Genomic DNA, 8374 nt, shown 5'->3' on the forward strand with positions numbered 1-8374 from the left:
CTGCTGAGTGTACATTTGTAATGCTCTCCATTTCATCCTGCGGGATTAGCATTTACGTTCCAGGGGCTTCAGTTACCTCTTCTTTACTATCTATAGATGGGTGTGTGGGTGTGCTGATTGCATTTTAAAAACAAGAGTTTGTGTATCTGATGGATCTGGAAATAATCAGTAACTAAGGTAGCAGAGAGGAGAAAAAAAAAATCCAGCTCTTGATGAGTAATTTTAAAACTGTGAATACTTCACAGCTTGATATATTCCTGGGGAAGGAGTCCTTCAGTCACAGTTTATCCCAAAATGCAACTGGGCCAGCACATACTTTTTTTGGAGTCCCTGGGAAGCTGGTAGGTGTCATGGACCCTGGGAGAGGAGACTCTTTTGTCTCCTACAGATTCTGTGACTTCATAGGAACCATTACCCTTTGGTTTGTATGTTATCTCCTCAAAATTCAGGTGTTAAAACTTAATGGAGGCTGACTCTGTAGCTTGGTGGTTAAGGCGGCTGGATGCCACATGGCTAACTGTGTGATTTGAATCCCAGGCCTGGTAGTTTGGGAAACATGCTGGGCATATGTAATTGTGTGCCCCAAATCCTGACAGGAGGTAGAAATGGAGGAGAAGGGATTGTGATGTGATCATACCACATGGGGGTTGCTTTGTCCTCTCTTTATTTCTCTGTCCCCCTGTTTCTCTCTAGTGAGCGTATATGCTCTGTTGCAAATTCAGTAACAACTTAATGGTCATTGTGATATTGCGGCTAGGTATGGCTTTTTACAATTTTTTTTTTTTTAGTTTTTAAGATAGAGTCTTGCTGTGGCAATCTTCCTGCCTCTCAGCTTCCCAGCTGGGACTATAGGTGTGTGTCACATATCTGGTTCGTTTTTAGACAAGAGTCTCACTATACTGGCCGGGTCAATCTTGAACTCAAGACTCTTCTGCCTTCATCTCCCTGATTTCCTGAGGAGTGTGCCACTGTGCTTGGCCTTCATATTGGATCAGAACTGAACCTGGGCCCTAACGTGTGGTCCCACCCTGTGGAGCCAGTGTTTTGGCACACTCACCACCACAGCTGGTCCAGGTGGGGATTTGAAGAGGTGATTAGGCCGTAAGGATTCCTCTCCTAAGACTGAGATTAAGGGCATATGAAAAAGGAGTCAGCTTGCTTGCCCTCCCACCATGGGAGGCCACAGTGTTCCTCCCCTCTGGAGGATACGGCAACTTGGAATTCCTCATCTTGGAAGCAGAAAGCCATTCTCACCAGACAATCCACCCTACAGGCATTTTGATTTTGGACCTCTCAACCTTTAGAACTGGGAGAAACTAAATTTCAATTCTTTACTAATGACCTAGTCTCAGGTATTTATTTTGTGACAACAGCACGAACAAGCTAGCAATCCATCAATGAACAGGTATACTATTAAAGGCCCCTGCACAGACACTCACATCAGATAGGCTTGTCAAACAGATTATTTTGGTTTCTGTAACTGAAAAAAAAAAAAAAAAAACACCCAAGGGGTAGAGCTTCAGGTATGGATGGATCTAGGGGCAAGAATGCTGTTAGTAGCATTCAGCTTTGCTATTCTTGACTCCCATTTTCAGGCAGCTGGGACTTGCCTTTTGTGGTGGCAAGATGGCTGCTAGAAGCTCCAGACATTTATCTATCCTCTCAGGAATTCCAGTGAAAAGATGATCTTTTTACACAAAGACCTGTTATTGAGTCAGGCTGTTTCTGATTAGGTCCTATCCTAAATCCTGAGCCAGTCAGAGTAGCTGGTGGGATGGGATGTCCTTATTGTTCTGGTCTGGGTCACTCGACTATCCCTGGAGCCGGGGGTGGGTTCAGCTCCACCCAAGACCACATGGATTGAGTGTGGGGGAGGAGTGATTCCTCCAGGAAAATCAGGATGCTATTTCCAGTAAAAGGAGGAAAGCGGCTGGGCAGGCAAAAACAACAGATGTCCACTCCAACAGCTTTTCAGTTAACTATTCACAGAAGTCCAGAAGCAAGTTATATCCAGAGAATAGAAAAGGAGGCTGATTCTACAGATTTAACTATTTATATTTTTCTCAGGGAGAAGTTGGCCCATGGGCTGTGGGTTTCCCTTGGTACAGAGGCTACTCACTTTTACCCATCATGTGCAAGCTCATAGCATCTGCTGGGCTCACCCGAGACGCCCCAAGCTCCCCAGGCTGGTGACAGATTGGACAGGAGATCTTGCTCTGTCACTGTTTGGGGATCGGGTCTAGTGCCCTCATGGCTGTTTCTGCTCCAGCTTTGTGAGTATCAAAAGGCTGCTCGTGGAGTAGGAGAAAGGGTGCTATGAAGAGTCCTTCCAGAAGAGCCCCATATTTTTAGCATTCTTTCCCTGAGACACAGCTGTACTCTCCTGTCCTCCCAACCTAGATGTTGGCTCCTGGGGTGTTTTCTGGAACATGTGACTCATCTGGTGACTATAAAGCTGGTTTTTCTCCTCTAGCTCTTGCAGATTTAGCCATTTGGGTCCCCCCCCCAACTGCTGAATAAAGCCACACATTGCATCTCTCCATTCAGGGGATTGAGACAGCTATGGTTGGGGGACTTTGTCTCTCTCTATTGCTCTCTTTTTAAGTTTATTTATTGATTAATTCCATGAGCAAGAGAGAGACAGAGAGACACAGAAAGAGAGACAGGTCTGGGCAACAGGGTGCTTCGTCCAGTCCTAAATTGCCATTCCCAGGGAGGTCTCCACATGTAAACCTGGCACTTGCCCATGTGGGTCAGCCTCTCAGAGCATTGTATGACCTCCATGCCACTGGCCAGCCCTTGTCTCTCTGTCTCTCTTTGTCTCTTCCCATCCCGCTCCTCCATTGCTCTTCCTCTTCCCTTTATTCTCTCCTCTTCTTACCTTTCTCTCCTTTTCTCCTTAAACTCCTCCTCTGATAGATCATGGAAAGAATTACTGGTGCCCCCTGGCCCCCTTAGTTTCTGTTATTATTCTATTTTTTTTCTGGGATGTCATGGCTTTCTGGAGGGGGGACTTGGGGTTCAAGATAGTGGAGAAGGGAGAGCTAAGAGAAATAGGTCAGAGGCTACCCTCCTGGCATGTGGACCCCCACGTCCACCCTGGCTTTCCCCAGGAAGACCAGGAGAGGGGTAGGGGACAGATTTTAGCTGGTTCAGGTCTGGAAATGACCTACACGGCCTGTCCTCTCCAGGTGTTCAGCCTCTCTTTCCACCTGCCTGGCTTTTCTTCTCTTCAACCTGTCTTCCCTCAGAGGCTGGGCCAAATCCCATGAGGACAATTCATAGGCAGGGAGCCGTGGACACCTCCTTCCCACTTATTAGGGCAGAATCGCTCTGACGAAGCTGCAACAGCCCAGCCAGAGCCTCATTATTTTGGGCTTCATTGAAATGCACAGCAGAGCCATCCCTAGTACTTTATGTACTAAACTTAACTACAGTAATGTATTCAAATCATTCTGAATTTATCTAGCCTGAGCATCCTTTTTTTTCCCCATCTTCCTCCTCCTCCTCCACATTTTTTTTTTTAAGACAGCAAATATGCTTTCTGAAACAGCAGCTGAGGGCCACCTATTCTGTGTGGGAGGGACAGGTGACTCTTCCTGCCCATTGTCTTCACTGGCTTCCCTGTCCCAGCAGTGGTCACCCAGGGCTTACCTGATGGCCATGATATTTTGGGATCCATGGTGTCTTTTCTGGCTGGCGTCCTACCTTCCTTATGGCTTTTCTGCATCCCTACCATTGTTGGAGGAGAACTCTGCACTGTGAGTGACCAGCGGGGCTCAGATATCAAACTCCCACCTTGGGAATCCAAAAGGTAGCACCATCCAGAGAATCGAAAACAAGTTCACGAGACGGAAGAGAGCACCGAGGACAGGAGTGCTCAGTAAAAGGGCTTTACCTGGGAGGTAGGAAATGGCTTCTTACCCAAGTTTGCACATTAGCCTTTTGGGTGGCTTTGGGATACCCTGAGCCACAATTTTCTTTCCAATCAAAATTCAAAGTGTTGAGGGTAGTGTTTTGAGCCAGATCAGGGGCTCTTAGCCTGGGGCCCATTCATAAGCTTTGGATATTCCACGAATCTCTTGAAATTTTAAGCAACCATGCACTCCTGCCCCCTCTACCCCACTCTGCCCTGGGAGAAATTCCATAGCTTTCATTGGATTTCATTTCTTTCTTCTTTCTTTCCTTCTTTCTTTCTTTCTTTCTTTCTTTCTTTCTTTCTTTCTTTCTTTCTTTCTTTCTTTCTTTCTTTCTTTCTCTCTCTCTCTCTCTCTCTCTTTCTTTCTCTTTCTTTCTTTCTTTCTTTCTTAAATTTTAAGCAACCATGCACTCCTGCCCCCTCTACCCCACTCTGCCCTGGGAGAAATTCCATAGCTTTCATTGGATTTCATTTCTTTCTTCTTTCTTTCTTTCTTTCTTTCTTTCTTTCTTTCTTTCTTTCTTTCTTTCTTTCTTTCTTTCTTTCATTTGCCAGAGTAGACAGAGAGAGAGAAGGAGAGGGAGAACACATTTCTCAAAGAGATGTGATCACTCTGTAATCCCTTCTCTTACATTTTGGGTATGCCCATGTACTGGGTGTGTTTTTCAAGCTGCTGGAGTTGGGTTTCAACCACACAGTCAGCCAGCCACGTGGGCTCTGGCTCCCTTAAACAGTAGGGCACTGGGCTGGCCCTCATGGGATTTTCAAAGGCCTTTCATCTATCAGGGGTAAAGATTTCACATATTTGCAGGCTCTAGGGCCCCACGTACCTTCAGGTGTTTCTGTTCAATGTCTTGGTTTTATAGGTGGGGCCATGGAGGTTCAGAGGGGGATCAGAGGTGCTCTGCGTGATTCTCGTGGTGACCCCTGGAGATGCGTGCAGGCAGAGATCCAAGGGGAAGGAGGCTGGAAGGGCCATCTGAACCCGAGTAGTTCTCTCTTGGAACCTGACCTGCCAGAGGGGCACTGGGAAATCCAGTGGAAAGGAGCTACATGAAAATAAGAGAAGTGGGACAGACAAGCCAAAGTTTTTGGGAAAAAAGAACCACGCTGCGTGATATTGATGAGTGACTTTTGTCTGACATGGGTTTTGGCCTGCACATCTGCCTTCTAGCCACTAAATGGCTCTGGTCTACCACGGGGCTGGAATATAACTGAAGACACAGAGCAACTTCCAGACCATTTCTCTTCTGGCTGTAGATTGGTTCCTTCACCATCAAGAAATAACCTGGTTTCTGTGACAGTGGTGTCTTCCTGCCCCTTCTTTGACCACTTTGCCTCTCTTTAGGATTCCAGCTTTTGTGGCTACAGTCAGAAAGTGGGCCTCCTTGAGTGGGTTAAGCAGAAGGATCTCTGCTCTTCCCCTCCCAGGTGGAATATGCTTGTCTTCCATTGGCTTGCTCCTATGGGACTTGGTGCATGCTCTCTGGTTAGCTGGGGATGGAGCATGCTGGGACATGCTCTATCCTGGTTGGATCTATCATCGTGTGGCTTCTCTTGGTGTAAAACAGCTAACACCCCACACCCTACCCTCATTCATTCTGCCTGGACTCCTTCAGATCTGAACTAGGAAAAAAAAAAAATATATATATATATAAATCTCATGAGGGTCAGCAGGTGACATGGTGGTTAATATGTGGGGTCCCACATGGCCGAATCCATGGCTTTGGACCCAGTGGCTTGAAAAACATGCCAGGCAAGTGTGTATGCGTGCCCCCAAACTCCAAGAGGTACATGGAGGTAAGGTGATTACAGCATGGCCATCCCCCAAGGGGATGTCTCTCACCTCCCCTCTCTCGGTTGCTATTTGTCTGTCTCTGGTGAGCACACTTACCTTATGGCAAAATTTAAAAGAAAAAGATAAAAAATGATGTTACAGTGGAGGTGTGTGTGTGTGTGTGTGTGTGTGTGTGTGTGTATGGGGGGGGGAGAAAGACCTTTCACAGGGCTCAGTTGTGTCACAATATCCTTTCCCTAGTCTTCCAGCCTGCCAATATCCTGGGCATGAACATGCATGCTCTACCTGTTTTCAGGCCAATTGCAATGGGAACTCGAATCACAGTTGGGGTTTGGCTTCCAGCTCTGTAGTCGCGGATGCTGCCGAATGTGCCACAGAGGCTAGGCCCAGATTGAGATTACTACCTGGCCCTGTACTAAATACTCCAGGGGTTCTGTGCAGCTCCAGGTCAAAATTGGTCTCAACTAGGAAATCCTAAACCTGCAGTCAACGTCCCTGTTTGCCTAGAAAATATCCTTCTCCATAAGTTGCCAACCAGGAAGGCCTTCTGGAAGTTCTTTGTTTAGTATTTATGCCCAATAGTTGGCCTAAGTCATTGTTTTCAAGAGAGCTGTTTTTAGCGTTAGTTAAAAGATTCAGTTCTATTGTCTTTCAAAAGGCACGGACAAACTTCCTTTCTGGTTATGGAAGTGCCATTCTGTACAACTGAGGAAGAAGTTCTCTGTGTGCTCACCATTAAATAAAATTTTATAATGAAAATTTTGTCTTATGAAGGTGAAACTTTGAGACCATATTAGAATTCTCATTTTTCTAGGCGTAGCAATCAAATGACCTTCCTATACAGCTACATAAAGTATAGATTTAAAGTTAAATGATCCAGTCAGTCATTTAACATTTTCTTAAAGAGTAATTTCTTCTGTAACTATGGATGTTTACATATGGTTTTCTTTTTGGTATTTACATTTTGAGAATTGAAGAAAAACTGACATTCTTTTTTGGAACTGTTTTTTAATAGCCTTTGTTTATTTTTAATATGTGGCGTTCCAGGCCCTTGCTCTAATGATTTTTTTCACACTGCATTGATAATTAAATTCATTCATTTTCCCAGCTGCACAATTCCTTTAAATAAAAAGTTATGGGTAATAACACCTCTTACGCTCAAAGTACAGAGGAGAAAAGGGCATAGCAGATTCTCTCTGTCGAGGAGAATCACACAGTTTATGCAGGTCACGGGTTAAGACAAAACTCTGTGTACAGGTATTCGGGTATCTGGGTCTTTGTAATTCATACATTGTATCCTGCAAGTTTTGATTTTCTGATACTGAAACACGTGCCCCCCCCTTATTTTTTTTTACTTTATGTTCATAAAGATATAATTTATCTCCTTGTATCTTATTCAGATTTTTGGTTCATAATTTGTAGTAATAAGTGTCATCAAAAGCCTAGAAAATGTTGGTTTCGCTTAAATGATTGGAGACTGTTTGCCTACTGTCGGAAAGTGTTGGTTTTGCTTAAATGATTGGAGACTGTTTGCCTACTGTTACCAACCAGCATATATATAAGGAGGGCAGTAAAAGTGAGCTGAGATATTTAGTGACATAAAAAGAACCATGTAGATTTGTGAAAATGTAAAACTGTGATCATGGAAGAGGTTCATGAAGTAATGAGGGAAATGCTTCGTCCCTGGGCTAGTGATTCACTTGTAGCTTCTGTAATTTCATGGATGCTATAAGGATTTGGTTTTTACACATTTTAATTTAGTCCAGAGATGTTCCTATTTTAATTATCCATACACAAGGGCACAGTATCTTTCTACGGTTATTGCTATATGTTACATTTATATATAGCAATAGCAATTTGAAAAAAAAAAAAAAAAACCAACAAAATGCTTTCACCTAGATGACCAAAGGGTTATACTCATTTGTTTTAATGACACTGTATGGACCTTTGCATTCTTAAACAGGATTTTCAAATACACGAGATGCAAACGCTCACGGATGTGCACACAAATAGATACATACCGGAGAATAGAAAAAGGATTTGTTTAATGTCTTCCCTTTTGGGAAGGATCTGTAGGTGCTTGTGAGGTAGCCCCTGATTAGGGGTGGCTGGAGCCCCTTGCTTTCTTCATTGAAATCGAATGGAGGAACTTGAGAACACATTGATTCCCACTGAGCCTCAGAGATCACATTTCAATACATAAAAAAATCCATTTGGAGACATGTGATATTTTAACTATTGTGTTGGGCTTAATCTGTAGATGTTAGCAGGGAAATACAAGAGACCAAAAAAATAAATAGACACACACACACACATACACACACACACACACACACACATATAGATAGTAATTTAATATACTGAAATATATTTATATGGATTAAACATCTATTTATAAATAGAAATATGTATATCTATAAAAGAGCAATCCGATGAAAGAGCATGTGGACACAAGTTGAAATTTAAATCACCCAGTCTATACATTCTCTGCTTCTGTGTAAAGGTGATTCCCTAATGACCGGGGGATATTTCTTCCTCCTTCACTGAGAAGCAGCAAGCAGAAATCAGCTGCGTTTAAACAAATCTCTTGCAGCTTTCTGCGCTGAGAAGCTACGGAATGTCATGTCGAGCTGGGGCCCGTCCTCCCAGCCTCTCTG

Source organism: Tupaia chinensis, unplaced genomic scaffold, assembly GCF_000334495.1.
Source record: "Tupaia chinensis unplaced genomic scaffold, TupChi_1.0 Scaffold145396_1, whole genome shotgun sequence".
In the NCBI taxonomy this organism is placed as follows: Eukaryota; Metazoa; Chordata; class Mammalia; order Scandentia; family Tupaiidae; genus Tupaia; species Tupaia belangeri.